Below are 14,216 nucleotides of genomic sequence, written 5' to 3' on the forward strand. Positions count from 1 at the left end.
ATACGTAGTTCACGGGACATTGCACATCACACTTAACTCACCGCACGATTCGTATCACAACACCTAACACACAGGACAATAATGATCCGTATTACGATACACTTACTACACCTGAAGATACGCATCACCATAAACTACCTTATACCCAAGTACTCTATGTTTGTTAGACAACAAGCCCGGACACATGTCCACAGTGGCTGCTGGATATTACTTGAGCATTGACCTCTCCGTTCCACTTGTAGGGGGGGCACAGGTGGCCCAGTCGTCTAAGGCGCCAGAAACCTATGATTGTGGGTTCGAATCCAGGTTCGCCCCAATTATGTTTCTAGGTTTGTCAGCACCATACCCGTGCTCGTGGGTTTCACCGAAGTGGTAAACGTCTGAGACCTGCATCACTTCGGGCTTTCCTCCCACATTAAGCTGACACGCCATGATATAACTGGAATAATGTTAAAAGCGGCGTTTAACCCAACTCACTCACTCAACACAACTCACTCACTCACTCAACCCACTTATAGGCGTTGGAGATGTAGCCACCCTGGCAAACGTTAGATGAATGAATGAATGAATGAATGAATGAATGAATGAAATGAATGAATGAATGAATGAATGAATGAATGAATGAATGAATGAATGAATTTCTTTATTTCCTCCAGAGTTGAATCCGAAGATTTTACATGGGCAAATACATTATTTACAATACATCAATGAAATTACTTGACTATATACAATGAAATCATGCTATACAATACTATGAATAAACAATTTTCAATGTACATTTTGAGAGCAGGAAGGTATCTAGTATATATACATAAGGTATTTCTTTAACTTCCATATGAAGTGGCAGAAAGACATTATGATGCTTTGCCAAGTATCGTAATCAAGTTCGTTAGTCAAGTCATGGACATCTGCACCGAGAAAGAATGAAAGCATATCACCATCGTCGAGCATATCTATTTTCACATTTACATCTACATCAAGTTTATCAATCAGGCATGAGGAGAAATAATACTGTCAGGCATAAACATTTCAAAGTGCAAAATAATATGGCAATCATAGTCACAGCAATGTCTATTACAATGGTTACATTGTTTCGACACTTTTGCTCTTGATCCGATTTGAATACAAAGTTGCAGGGGTTGTCTTAAATGTGGATAGAGATACATTATAAAAAACATGCATTTGTAACCGTTTATGAATTTTATGGTATCGTGAAAGATCTGGTGTCTGTGCTAGTCTCTCTCTAGGGCGGTATGATAACATACAATTGGAAGATAATAGGTGTTTCCATTGTGTGAATGCCTTTCATGATGAATGCGATGTTTCGATGGTTGAGCGTTGTAGATTTCTAAACAGTTGTAGAAAACTAATTTATTTATTTATAGATTTATTTATTTATTTATTCAGTTGTTTGTTTGTGTGTGTATATGTATGTTTGTTTGTTTGTATATTTATTTGGAGTGGCCAAATTAAGTATTTACCTTTACCAATATTTTGTTTCCCTCTCTTGATTGTAAAACAAAAACCAACTTAGGGTTGAACCAAGCTCATTCGCTACTGATGATTGTGTACTGAATTAAATCTGACAAACTCGTAGTCTGTAATTCTAGTCGCCGTCGTGTAGATTTCTAAGGTGTGTGTAAAGCTCTGTGATTAAAAAATACAAGTTGCTGTCGGAATATACCCCATTGACAAAATGTAAGAAAATTTTACATGTCACATAATCACAATTATACATACGTGGCATGTGTTAGGTCCCCATTATATTGGTAAAACAGACAGCTATGCTCTTCTCAACAACCATTAATATTCCATGAAGTCTAACTTTACAAGTAATAACCAAAGTATACGGATTTATTTCAGCTTGGGTAAATTCACTCGACTCAAATGTCGAGGACGTATGCCATGGAAAATGCGCTATCGCAATCTTAACGATGTACCAGTCTCAGTCCGTGACAATTACCTGTTTTCTGAGAAGGCTGTCATTTTTGATAATCCATCATTTGTGGCAATAAACATCTTGGTTCGTTTAATTCCCATTCCTTCTTTTGCAACATTTGATCTCTACTGCTAGGTCAAGCTAGGATTTGTGTGATTGAGTCTGTGATTAAATGTACGGGGTTTGATGAGAATGTACGAGATTTGATGAGACTTCAATATGACGGAAACCATCTCCATTTTGGACTCGGTCCAACTAACGCTAATGTAGAAAATGTAATTATACATGTGGGATCAATCCCATAAGTTTTCGCGCCATTATTTGCCTAGGATGCCTCTTGATATATACAATACACATAAACTGAATTTAAACAGTGTACCTTGGATGGATAATAGGAAGTACTGATTTAAATCATTTAGTTATGCCATGCCGAGCCAAGAACATTAGACGTATATACTGACTAACCTAACCACATTTGAAACAATGCTTGTTTCACAAAGGGCACTAGTAGACTAACATCTAGTCTCTGAAATGAACATATTTTACAGAAAAAAAACAGTTGTTAAATGAAAGTGACAAAATATAATAAAAAAGAGCCCAGACACTTTCTTCATTTTCATATACTGCAGTAATATAGACTTGCCGACTATTATAGACTTACATGTGCTGTATTGGATATATTTGTTTCAGGGTCTTAGGACTTAGGGCACTTGTTACAACGTCTAGATCTAGACTGAAAACAACACAACTCCTTGGATTTACACAAATAGTTGAAGTGTTGCTATATTATGGATTGGGCTGATCAGTATGAAGACCCCATAACTGGCTGTGTCATTTGTCACAGGCCTGGATGATGTGATGAGATACTGCATCAGTTTAACCTTTTCACGCTACCACATTCCGTCCTTCAAAACATCAGAGTGTGCAAGCTGACTGGTTTCGTACATAACTAAGGCTACGAGACTTAAAGGAAGACTTCGAGGGATACCAAAAGACTGGAAGACCTAAAGTAACACGTGACCGAAATGCTCCAAAATGAATGATAACTATTGCGCTTTAAATAGGGCGATACCGCCAGCATTGTTGTCAGATTATGCAGTGCTTCGAAAGAATCCTCGATGGCTGTCTCTAATGTGTATATGGGAGAATACCCGGTACTTTATTTGCCCTGCCCCCCCCCCCCCCCCCCCCCCCCCCCGCGCGCCAAATTACGTGCTATTATGACATTCATTTGTACTTGAAATCTTCATAAACCGACAGGCTATTTGGTCTTCACAAACATTTTTTTGAATGTGTTTATTGATACCACTTTACCATATACATCAACAGCCACTGCATTGTACATATATAGGGCTTTAACCGTGAAATGCAGTTTATTATCAAAAATATCTCCATGAACACAAAAAGGCACAGAATGCTCCAATAGCATTTATTTTACATGTGAGGGACACAAATGCTGTCTCTGGCTTATTTCATAAGTGGGATTTGGGACCTGAGCCCACACGATTGAATTTGATTTTCTCCTTGACATTTCACACTAACACCCTCTCTGAGAATGGGTTTTGATTCAATTATCTTCGAGTCGGGGCACGCGGAGGAGTTTATGTCGCATGTGGAATGCTTAGCATCAGAGGAGTCAGCGCTAACCAATGAACAATTTCTCAAACTCGATGTTGCGTAGCAGAAAAAAATCGACTTTATGTAAAACAGTTATTCAAGATGAATTAATTTTGAAATATGAAACAGTCATTGACCAGATGTTGATTCCTGGGAATTGGATTGTTATTTATTATGAAGCGAATTGATGGTTTAGTTTTTGCGGAATAAATGAATGCTGCAAACGCTGCTGATGAGAAGATAATGAACATATAGCATTTCCGAAGCTTCTTGTACGCTTGTGATATTTATGTTCTGATTTGTTAATAAGAACAATTGCCACTTTAATATTCAATTAAAGTTATATCAATTATGATGTATATTTAGTAATCGTATTCATCAGAGAGCCATATATAATGCGTTGTGTGCGTCACTGGTTCACGAACTACTGAATAGTAGAAGGTAAATTGCTGGAGCAAATCGCTGGAGCACTGGTGGCCCAGTGGTATAGGTCTGCACAATTTGTTGTGAAGAGTTCGAGTCCAAGGTTCATAACAATTAAGATCCTCGGCATGTCACCTGAGACCAGTGTTCGTGGGTTTCATTGAAGGTTACAGTCTATGACCGGGGTGAAATCGAGGTTTTGTCCCACATCTAGCTGGCGCGTCGTGAATTGACTAAAATACTGTTCAAATCTGTGTCAAACCAATTTCTTTCCCTCGTGCAGTCGCATTAACACCGCGTTAGTAAATGCGGTCTTCAACAACCTCAAGCTTGTCGTAAGAGGCGACTAACGGGATCGGTTGGTCAGACTCGCTGCTTGGTTGATGCATGTCATCGTACCCCAATTCCAATCATGCTCATGACGTCAATCACCGGACTGTCTGGTCCAGACTCGATTATTTACAGACCGCCGTCATATAGCTGAAAACTGCAGAACAAAACATGCATTTAGGTGGCCGTTGTGGAAGTGCTTTTATCTTCTGGCTATCCGAAGTTATCTGCACCTTTTTCGTGTTGGTGAAAAAAAGGAATAACTCACATGCGAAAAAAAGCCACGTCAAGAGTGTAAGTGTTCATTACTCGCGTCGCGAGCAGTATTTAGGTAGTTAATGTCCCATTTGGCAACATCACTGGTTGGCGGTATGTCGTTGCTACAATGTTGTCGCCGTATATATATATCATGGCGCTGACAGTCGTAATTACCTGATGGAACAAGACTTGTCACTTCTTTCATGTAACTCTGAACCAGACATTGGTATGATAAGTGGACGGGAAAATAGCATATTAACGTAAGGACGAATGAAGAGTGTCTGTTATGACACACATATTGCACACATCCTGGCACATAATGCAAGGCATGCCACATCTCGAGGCATACATCCTGGTACATAATGCAAGGCATGCCACATCTCGAGGCACACATCCTGGTACATAATGCAAGGCATGCCACATCTCGAGGCACACATCCTGGTACATAATGCAAGGCATGCCACATCTCGAGGCACACATCCTGGTACATAATGCAAGGCATGCCACATCTCGAGGCACACATCCTGGTACATAATGCAAGGCATGCCACATCTCGAGGCATACATCCTGGTACATAATGCAAGGCATGCCACATCTCGAGGCACACATCCTGGTACATAATGCAAGGCATGCCACATCTCGAGGCATACATCCTGGTACATAATGCAAGGCATGCCACATCTCGAGGCACACATCCTGGTACATAATGCAAGGCATGCCACATCTCGAGGCACACATCCTGGTACATAATGCAAGGCATGCCACATCTCGAGGCACACATCCTGGTACATAATGCAAGGCATGCCACATCTCGAGGCACACATCCTGGTACATAATGCAAGGCATGCCACATCTCGAGGCATACATCCTGGTACATAATGCAAGGCATGCCACATCTCGAGGCATACATCCTGGTACATAATGCAAGGCATGCCACATCTCGAGGCACACATCCTGGTACATAATGCAAGGCATGCCACATCTCGAGGCATACATCCTGGTACATAATGCAAGGCATGCCACATCTCGAGGCATACATCCTGGTACATAATGCAAGGCATGCCACATCTCGAGGCACACATCCTGGTACATAATGCAAGGCATGCCACATCTCGAGGCACACATCCTGGTACATAATGCAAGGCATGCCACATCTCGAGGCACACATCCTGGTACATAATGCAAGGCATGCCACATCTCGAGGCATACATCCTGGTACATAATGCAAGGCATGCCACATCTCGAGGCATACATCCTGGTACATAATGCAAGGCATGCCACATCTCGAGGCACACATCCTGGTACATAATGCAAGGCATGCCACATCTCGAGGCATACATCCTGGTACATAATGCAAGGCATGCCACATCTCGAGGCATACATCCTGGTACATAATGCAAGGCATGCCACATCTCCAGGCACACATCCTGGTACATAATGCAAGGCATGCCACATCTCGAGGCATACATCCTGGTACATAATGCAAGGCATGCCACATCTCGAGGCACACATCCTGGTACATAATGCAAGGCATACCACATCTCGAGGCATACATCCTGGTACATAATGCAAGGCATGCCACATCTCGAGGCACACATCCTGGTACATAATGCAAGGCATGCCACATCTCGAGGCATACATCCTGGTACATAATGCAAGGCATGCCACATCTCGAGGCATACATCCTGGTACATAATGCAAGGCATGCCACATCTCGAGGCATACATCCTGGTACATAATGCAAGGCATGCCACATCTCGAGGCATACATCCTGGTACATAATGCAAGGCATGCCACATCTCGAGGCATACATCCTGGTACATAATGCAAGGCATGCCACATCTCGAGTCATACATCCTGGTACATAATGCAAGGCATGCCACATCTCCAGGCATACATCCTGGTACATAATGCAAGGCATGCCACATCTCGAGGCACACATCCTGGTACATAATGCAAGGCATGCCACATCTCGAGGCATACATCAAGGGCGATTAATGTCTGTATAAATCTGAATGTAAACCTGAATACATTCCTTGGGATCTGAAGTTCAAAGCAATACCATGTTTATAAGGAAGTAAATTGTTTTAGCTCACCTTAAACAATGTCTCGTTCACAGTTCCCTAAAGCAGGATATGATGTCACTAAAGCACCTGGTCCATATGGGTCCGGTGTTTCCAATACTACAGTACTATCCTGCTTCGGGGGACTGTGATCCCATTATTCGTCGTCCATTCATCTTGATTTTACCATGTTTATAAGGAAGTAAATTGTTTTAGCTCACCTTAAACAATGTCTCGTTCACAGTTACCTGAAGCAGGATATGATATCACTAAAGCACCTGGCCCATATGGGTCCGGAGTTTCCAATACTACAATACTTTTTAATACTTTATATTTATCTCTATCTCCAAAAGACATATGACTCTGAAATTTTACATGGGTCTTATCTGTAATGACAATCCTAAATATGCGTTCACAGAATGATTGTGAAATTGGTGACACGGTAGCGGGGATGTGCAGATAGATCTTGTTTGATTTTACGTTTCGATCGTTGTCACAATTTTGAACTTTTACCCTACCTTTGCCCGCGCGCACATATAAATTCCCACACGCGCAGCTCACCCACACCAACCACACCCCTCACTGGCCCTAGCATTGCTATCTAATATCATTCTGTAGCCTGTTAATGTCGACGTTATGTCCTTACATCTTTCACGGACTGTATTTTTTAACCCGTGGTCTATAGTTTTTGCACGTAAACGTTCTGAGGTGCCATTTTGTCGGATATTTACATGAGTCGTTGTTTGATGTCAATACCTAGACCTTAACTCCCTATTTACTGTTAGCACATCATACGGTAACAACAGCGTGATCACGATCTAAAAAAAATGCCCATTATGTAAACACTGTTGTATCTTAACACCTGCAGGTAACACGGTGTATATCCCCAACTCCCCTGGAATCAAGATATCAGAGTTATATTTCTCAGCCCTCAGAAAACACATCTCTGCCCGAGCCAATTAATTAAATCTACACGAGCGGGCTATCCAAGGCTCTCAACAACAGTGGGAGAGCGGAGGAGAACTGGAGATTTGATTAAATTTTCCAATTCCACTGCGCCGGTATCTGTGGCGTTGCCAGCCTAGGGCTTCTTGTGGCAATTAGGTACAGCAGACCACGAGCCGGTCGAGAGATGTCTTCCGCCACTTGACAACCTGTGTCCCCTCTTTCAGAAATGGACGGCCCCAGTAAGAGCGGCGATCAATACCGGTGATGGCAGCATGAGGATGGCAGGTTTGTTGGCTTGGGGAAGGTTAACACGCCATTGGAAGGATTGAGTACCGACGGATAGAGACAGCAGGGATCCAATACACCGGCTACGCTTTGCTACTGTCATTGTCTACAAACCTGGTGAGTACCATTACACATATTTTACAGATTTTTCCATTTTACTACCATTTTAGTACGAACCGCCCACCCTCCGAACGCTTCTGGCGAGAGTGCACGGCTTGTCTTCGGGAACTATTTTTGGTCGGAACCGGTGTAAAATTTGTTGTTAATCCTGCAAATATTCGTGTTTGAGTTTATTATGAGTGAAACTTGTTGCATGCTTTCGCAGTTTTCGCATACCCGCACCACAAGGTGTCTTCTACGGCAGAGTAGAGATTGCCGTCTCTGTCATTTGTCAATAATATTGGAATAAATCATGTATATATTTGATCCAGCATCGACGCGCTTTCGTTCCTTTGTGGGTGAGGGAATACACTCTTTATACAACAGGAAGACCTGAACAGAAATGTTTTTATGTGTACGCTAAGGTTGAAAACTATACCTGTCACTATGATGCTTGTCTCTTAGTCCGATCCATAAATATACGGGTTCAACGTTGTACCATCAGCCAGATTTGCATACACGTAGAACACCAACATGATACGAACGTTTTACCATATGGAGTAATTATAAGGAATATTTAATCTACCGAAGAGTAAAACAACATATTGTCCAATAAATGTTGCCCCAAGCGTGGGTTCAAATATTTTGCCAATCAGTTTATGAATTGCTTTCATTGATATAGTCGTTATTTTGTTTTCCAAATTATTGTTCAGCACAAACCATTACGATGTATAATTATATTTGTTATTAGTTTCGCTTCAAGTGGCGGTTGTAGTCGGTGTCTACGAGTCTGAGTTACGGACTTTACAGTCCTCCATGAATATGGCCGTGTTTAGATGCATTTGTAGACCGCTCAGCTGACCCAGTCGATACATCAGGCAGCTGTCAGCTGGTGTGAAATATTAACACAACGGAAGCTCACGGGTTCGTTAAAGCATCACCTAGTTACGCGTTTAGTCATGGTCGTGTTTGTGAATGTGTTGTTTTCGCCTTGATTGTAATGCACCATTCACTGATGGAGTCGTCCACATTTACAGTTTCTTCACAGATAGAACATACGATTGAATGAAATATCAATTTATGAAAGGTTTGGGATTACACACACATGAAATAAAATATCGGCGTTGGGATCAGAATAGGCCAGGTTGTGAAGGTCGGGACATTAAAATGTGGGACAGGTGTCGATATCAGTATCAGTTGATTGAATGAGTTCAATGCATAGGAATCACAGTTCTGTGTAAACCACCATCCCGCGTTATAACGCTTACAACATATATATAACCAGAGGAATGGTTCAGCTACACATATATAATTTCGCCAATAAAATGTCATGTTTATGCAATTGCGAGTAAGTTCTTCTCCGTAACGCCATGGCGCTTTCACCGCCAAAATATTAGTTCGTTTTCTGCATTGGCTCGTTTGGTGCTAATTCCTTTCGTGAGGTCATTTCACGTTAAAGTTGGGTATGTACACCTCATTCAGACTTTTGTATGTCAGTGATATCATCTAAGTATCAATCATCAGGACCTCCCTCATTATAACGTATGTGAACCGGACTATGTCTCTGTGATCAGGGAATATCAGGTTGGAGACCCTTACACATTTTCGCCGTAATGTATACCACACATTCACTGTAACACACCATTTGGACGTGAATATGCTTTGTATGTCCTCCGTTATAACGCTGTCTAATCAATACCTTGTGGAACAGTATCCAATTAGCGAACTGTTTGCAACACTCTGCTCTCATAGATTACCATGATAAACACTGGCTATAATTGCGGTGCTGCTTGCTGTTTACTAATGCACTCTACTATAATTTCATCAGTGACCGCTCGCTATACTGGCTATCAAATTATCCTAAACAGATATCATTCAATATCCAAGCTTCGTCTTATCCTGCCATACGCAAATCGATAGGCAAATCTGTCTAACATTTCTAATGTTGGAAATGGTGTATTTGGGGTTTATTTTAAGCTATTTGCTTTTCGCTATTCTTTCACTGGCATCCATCATTGTCAAAGCGGAATTCACACTATATATGGCTCCAACTGTGCTTGGCTCCACCCCCCTACCGACACTGGATAAGGCCATTGATAACGGACTAATGCCTTAATTAATTTCGTATTGATCAATTCAATAGATTCATCACACCGTTTTGTTACAAGCTATTACGTAATACGGCCACCACCTGTCATTGGTCACGTGACCTGCGCCACCTACCGTTAACGATTTGAGAAGTTCAGACTAGGCAAGGGGCATCGATTGGTTTACATTTTAGCCCCAGTGCATAATTGTATGCTGCTATTACTACACTTTCTTCTTGGTCCTAACAAACTTACACTATTTAAATCAAAACGTTCTTGCTAATCCTGATAGATAACGTCAACTGATAATGCTACTTCAATCCTTTTCTGTTAGTTGCTGCTACTACTCTACATTGTTTGTTGTTTTACGCCGCACTCAGCAATATTACAGCTATATAACGGCGGTCTGTGAGTAATCGGGTCTGGACAAGACAATCCAGTGATTGACATCATGACCATCGATCCACACAATTGGGATACGATGACATGCATCAACCAAGTCAGCGAGCCTGACCACCAGATCCCGTTAGACACCTCTTAGGCAAGCATAGACTGCTGAAGACCAATTCTAACCCGGATCTTCACGGGTCACTACTCTACATTGAACTAAAAGGCATAATAATAGAAAAAAACATGCAAGTGTAAGAAAGAAAAAAGAAGATATCTGGCAACTATTTGAACCTGTCTGCTAATTTTCATGCCATTATTACAAAGTTTCCTGTATCTTAAAAAATGACATGTTTCAGTGGGCTGAAAGGAGCCTTTTCCAACCTGGTCCTTGTGAAGCCACATACGATCATATCGCTGCTACATACAGCAAGCTGTTTCTCCTTTTCATGAAAGTTTCCCAGGCATACTAAAATAATTGCCTATAGATCCAATGCTGACGCGTGCACACGGACTGCACGTGTTTGTGAAGCAAAACTGATAAGGATCGCAAGCTAATGCTGTATCAGACATAATCAGTAATAGGCCTCTCTACTTTCTAGCGGTAGTATATGTTGTGTCTACTTATTTTGCTTTTTTGAAGTCGGTTTCCACTGAATATTCTACTATGACTACTGTCCGTATCTCAGCGAGTAAGTGAGTGAGTTCAGGTTTACGCAGTATTCCAGCATTATCACGGCAGGCTTCACATATTGTACCCATATGGGGAATCAAACTCGTGCTTTCGGCTTGACGAGAGAACGCTTTAACCATTTGCCTACCCTTCGAACAAGAGGTAGACTTGCCCATGTCCCTAAGCAAAAATTATTAGTTTAAATAATAATTTCTATATCATATTATATAATAAGGACAATCTGTCCCTATCAGAGACTGGCGTCGTTAGATACACTGTCCGCTTATCTAGACTTGCCTATTTTAATGATAGAATTACTATACACCCATGACTTATAATTCAGTATAGCCTTGGAGCAAGGCTTGACAAGAGGTCACTTTGAGTTTTAGCACGTGGTGTTCGGAACACTCAAGAACACATTTTATTTCTCCAACGGAACAGCACCAAGCAATAAATCATAGTCTCGCAGGAGACGTGTTTACGCACAGAGTATTAACCCAACAGTTTTCATCCAGACATCGACGAAGGATTACAGCAAATGAATAGCGACAGATTGCATCAAATCAAGGCTTCATGATTAAGCCACAAAGCCTAAGTCGAAAGGTGGCGATATTTGGTTATCATTAGATTTATTTCCCGCAACCCTGGCCTGGTCGTGTCTGCATGGCAAAGCCTTTGTTATGGTTCAACCAGTCAGGACACGGACTAAGCCGGTTTGCACTGCGGAAGTACACATGCCCAATGTGCGTGATTGGTCATCCGATATAGTCCTAGCCACCGGAAATACACGTCACATGGCCAAATAGATCATCCCGCAGTGAATGGCTACAAGAGGGGCGATTTGTTGGCTATATTGTAACTGAAAATGCTATTTATGGAACATGTATAAATGTCGGTTCAAATGAATGTTATCACGAAGAAACAATTTCGTTAAATCCGATCTACATAACACAATCTACATGGTTAGGGCAGCTGCAGGAGGCCGGATCATTTTACAGTAGAGAGTATTCGTGAAAAAAAACACATGCATACCTGAAGATTACAAGTCAGTATATCACGAATAAAATGCTCTTCATAGCCTTTTTTATTAAGAAATACCATTATATTAATGAACACAAACTGTGCGACAAAATTTAATACCTTTATGCCTACATGCAAACTCTGCTCGCTTTGCTAGGTGAGCTAAACGTTCCCTATAAACTAGTGTACTGCTTTGATCAATTGCATGTCACTTTTTCGTTTTAAATTGATTTTTTTACGATGTCCTTCAACACGAGCTTTTAAATAAAATCCTGAAACAACGTAAGATCAGGTAAAAACTTAAATATCTACCATCAGCTATGCTTTTTCAATTGAAATAAGATTTACGTGAATGAACAACCTCAACATGTAGCAAATTGACACAGGATCGTGTACCGTCAGACCCCACGCGCGTTTCATGATAGGCCGACAAACCCGACATCCTTATCTCGTCATCTCTGGCACTTCAAAGAAGTCTTGTTACGTCACCCGGTATCATGAGATATGTAAACCCTCTGCAAGATAACTACACATTAGCGGGAAGATGATGGCAAAAATGCACGATTAGGGCATAAATCACCTTGTGTCAGCCCTGATCGAGAAAACCTGACTGGGAATGGCTTTGTGTAGTTAATACATCAAAAAGTTGCTTAGTCTTCCTCTGAGTCGATTAAACTACAAAGAGTGGGGTTTCGCAAACACTGCATGGTACAATTCAACGACGATATAGTTTTATCTACAATCCAACACAACACCTACTTGCTTAGTAGATATCTACATTTTGTTTTGATAATGATTTTCAGACAAAACCGAAAACAAAGATGGCAGATATTCTATGTCATGCTCCTTGCGTGAAATAAATGTTATGAGGTAGAGATCACACTACAGCGTTAACTATCTGGATTATGTCTGGTCTCATTACAACGAGGCTGACTCCATTTGTCGGAATGAATGGCATTTTGGGATAATGGCAAGTCTATCACTGATTCAGTATCTTTCAGTTGAAAGAAGGGGGCACGGGTGGCCCAGTCGTCTAGGGCGCCGCGATTCGCTGTGCAGAGTTGCGTCCCTTGGGCACGCCAGAAACCTATGATTGTGGGTTCGAATCCCGGTTCGCCCCGATTATGTTTCTAAGTTTGTCAGCACCATACCAGTACTCGTGGGTTTCATCGGAGAGGTAAACGTCTGAGACCTGCATCACTTCGGGCTTTCCTCGCCGTGATGTAACTGGAATACTGTTAAAAGCGGCGTTAAACCCAACTCACTCACTCACTCACTCAGATGAAAGATGCTAGGCTCATGATACATAGGATTTTGTACACATGATACATAGGATTTTGTACCAACTACAGTGGAGCCTCACAGTCCTTTGTGTCGTTGCTTAACTATTTCTTGAGCGTTAATATCACACGAACGTCAGAAATGCACTGTTCATTTAGAACCATTTCCGAATACCCCTATAAGATATGTAGGATAGTGCAATTTTGACACTCACTATATTAATATATCTAGAAATATTTTAGCAGCGACACAAGAGCCTGTGCGAAATGTCCCCAACACTAAGCCACTGTTCGTGTCTTGGTAGTGTCTGTCGGCTAGATGAATCGGTTTTCAGCAACCCATGCTTGTCGTGAGAGGCGACTAACCGGATCGGGTGGTCAGGCTGGCTTATTTGGCTGATGTCATCGTATCCCAATTGCGTAGATCGACGCTCATGATGTCAATCACTGGATTGGTTGGTCTAGATTCGATTATTTACATACCGCCATCATGCAGCTGGAATATTGCTGAGTTCGGCGCTAAACAACAAGCAGATTACTGCAAGTTCCACATATTAAAAGTATATTCATAACATAGTTATCTCCAAATTGTACATACACGTTCAGTGTCTTAAAACCGAACACGATAAGTATCTGCAGATGACGACATTAGTCTAAATGGTCTTTTAATTGCTTTTCGTGTTTGACGCGCGTGCCCTGTGACTGAACTTGTATCTGCATCACAGGCGGCAATCCCGAATCCAGGGACTGCCACCAAAATGTGAACTGTATAATGGCGGAATTGTAGCTCGCTACCACGATGACGTC

General features: G+C 41.6%; 1 protein-coding gene across 16 annotated transcripts in view; it reads left to right on the forward strand.

The window, feature by feature from the left end:
* The window catches only part of LOC124147497 (potassium voltage-gated channel protein Shaw-like), a 136,869-nt gene that overhangs the window by 25,110 nt on the left and 97,543 nt on the right, over positions 1–14,216 (forward strand). For all 16 annotated transcript variants that reach the window (XM_048381672.1, XM_046518179.2, XM_046518120.2 and 13 more), the window contains exon 2: positions 7,803–7,980. The gene's annotated coding sequence lies outside the window, so the exon portion shown is untranslated. The remainder of the gene's footprint in view (positions 1–7,802; positions 7,981–14,216) is intronic.

The sequence above is a fragment of the Haliotis rufescens genome, unplaced genomic scaffold (assembly GCF_023055435.1).
Source record: "Haliotis rufescens isolate VD_foot unplaced genomic scaffold, xgHalRufe1.0.p SCAF_1, whole genome shotgun sequence".
Classification (NCBI taxonomy): Eukaryota; Metazoa; Mollusca; class Gastropoda; order Lepetellida; family Haliotidae; genus Haliotis; species Haliotis rufescens.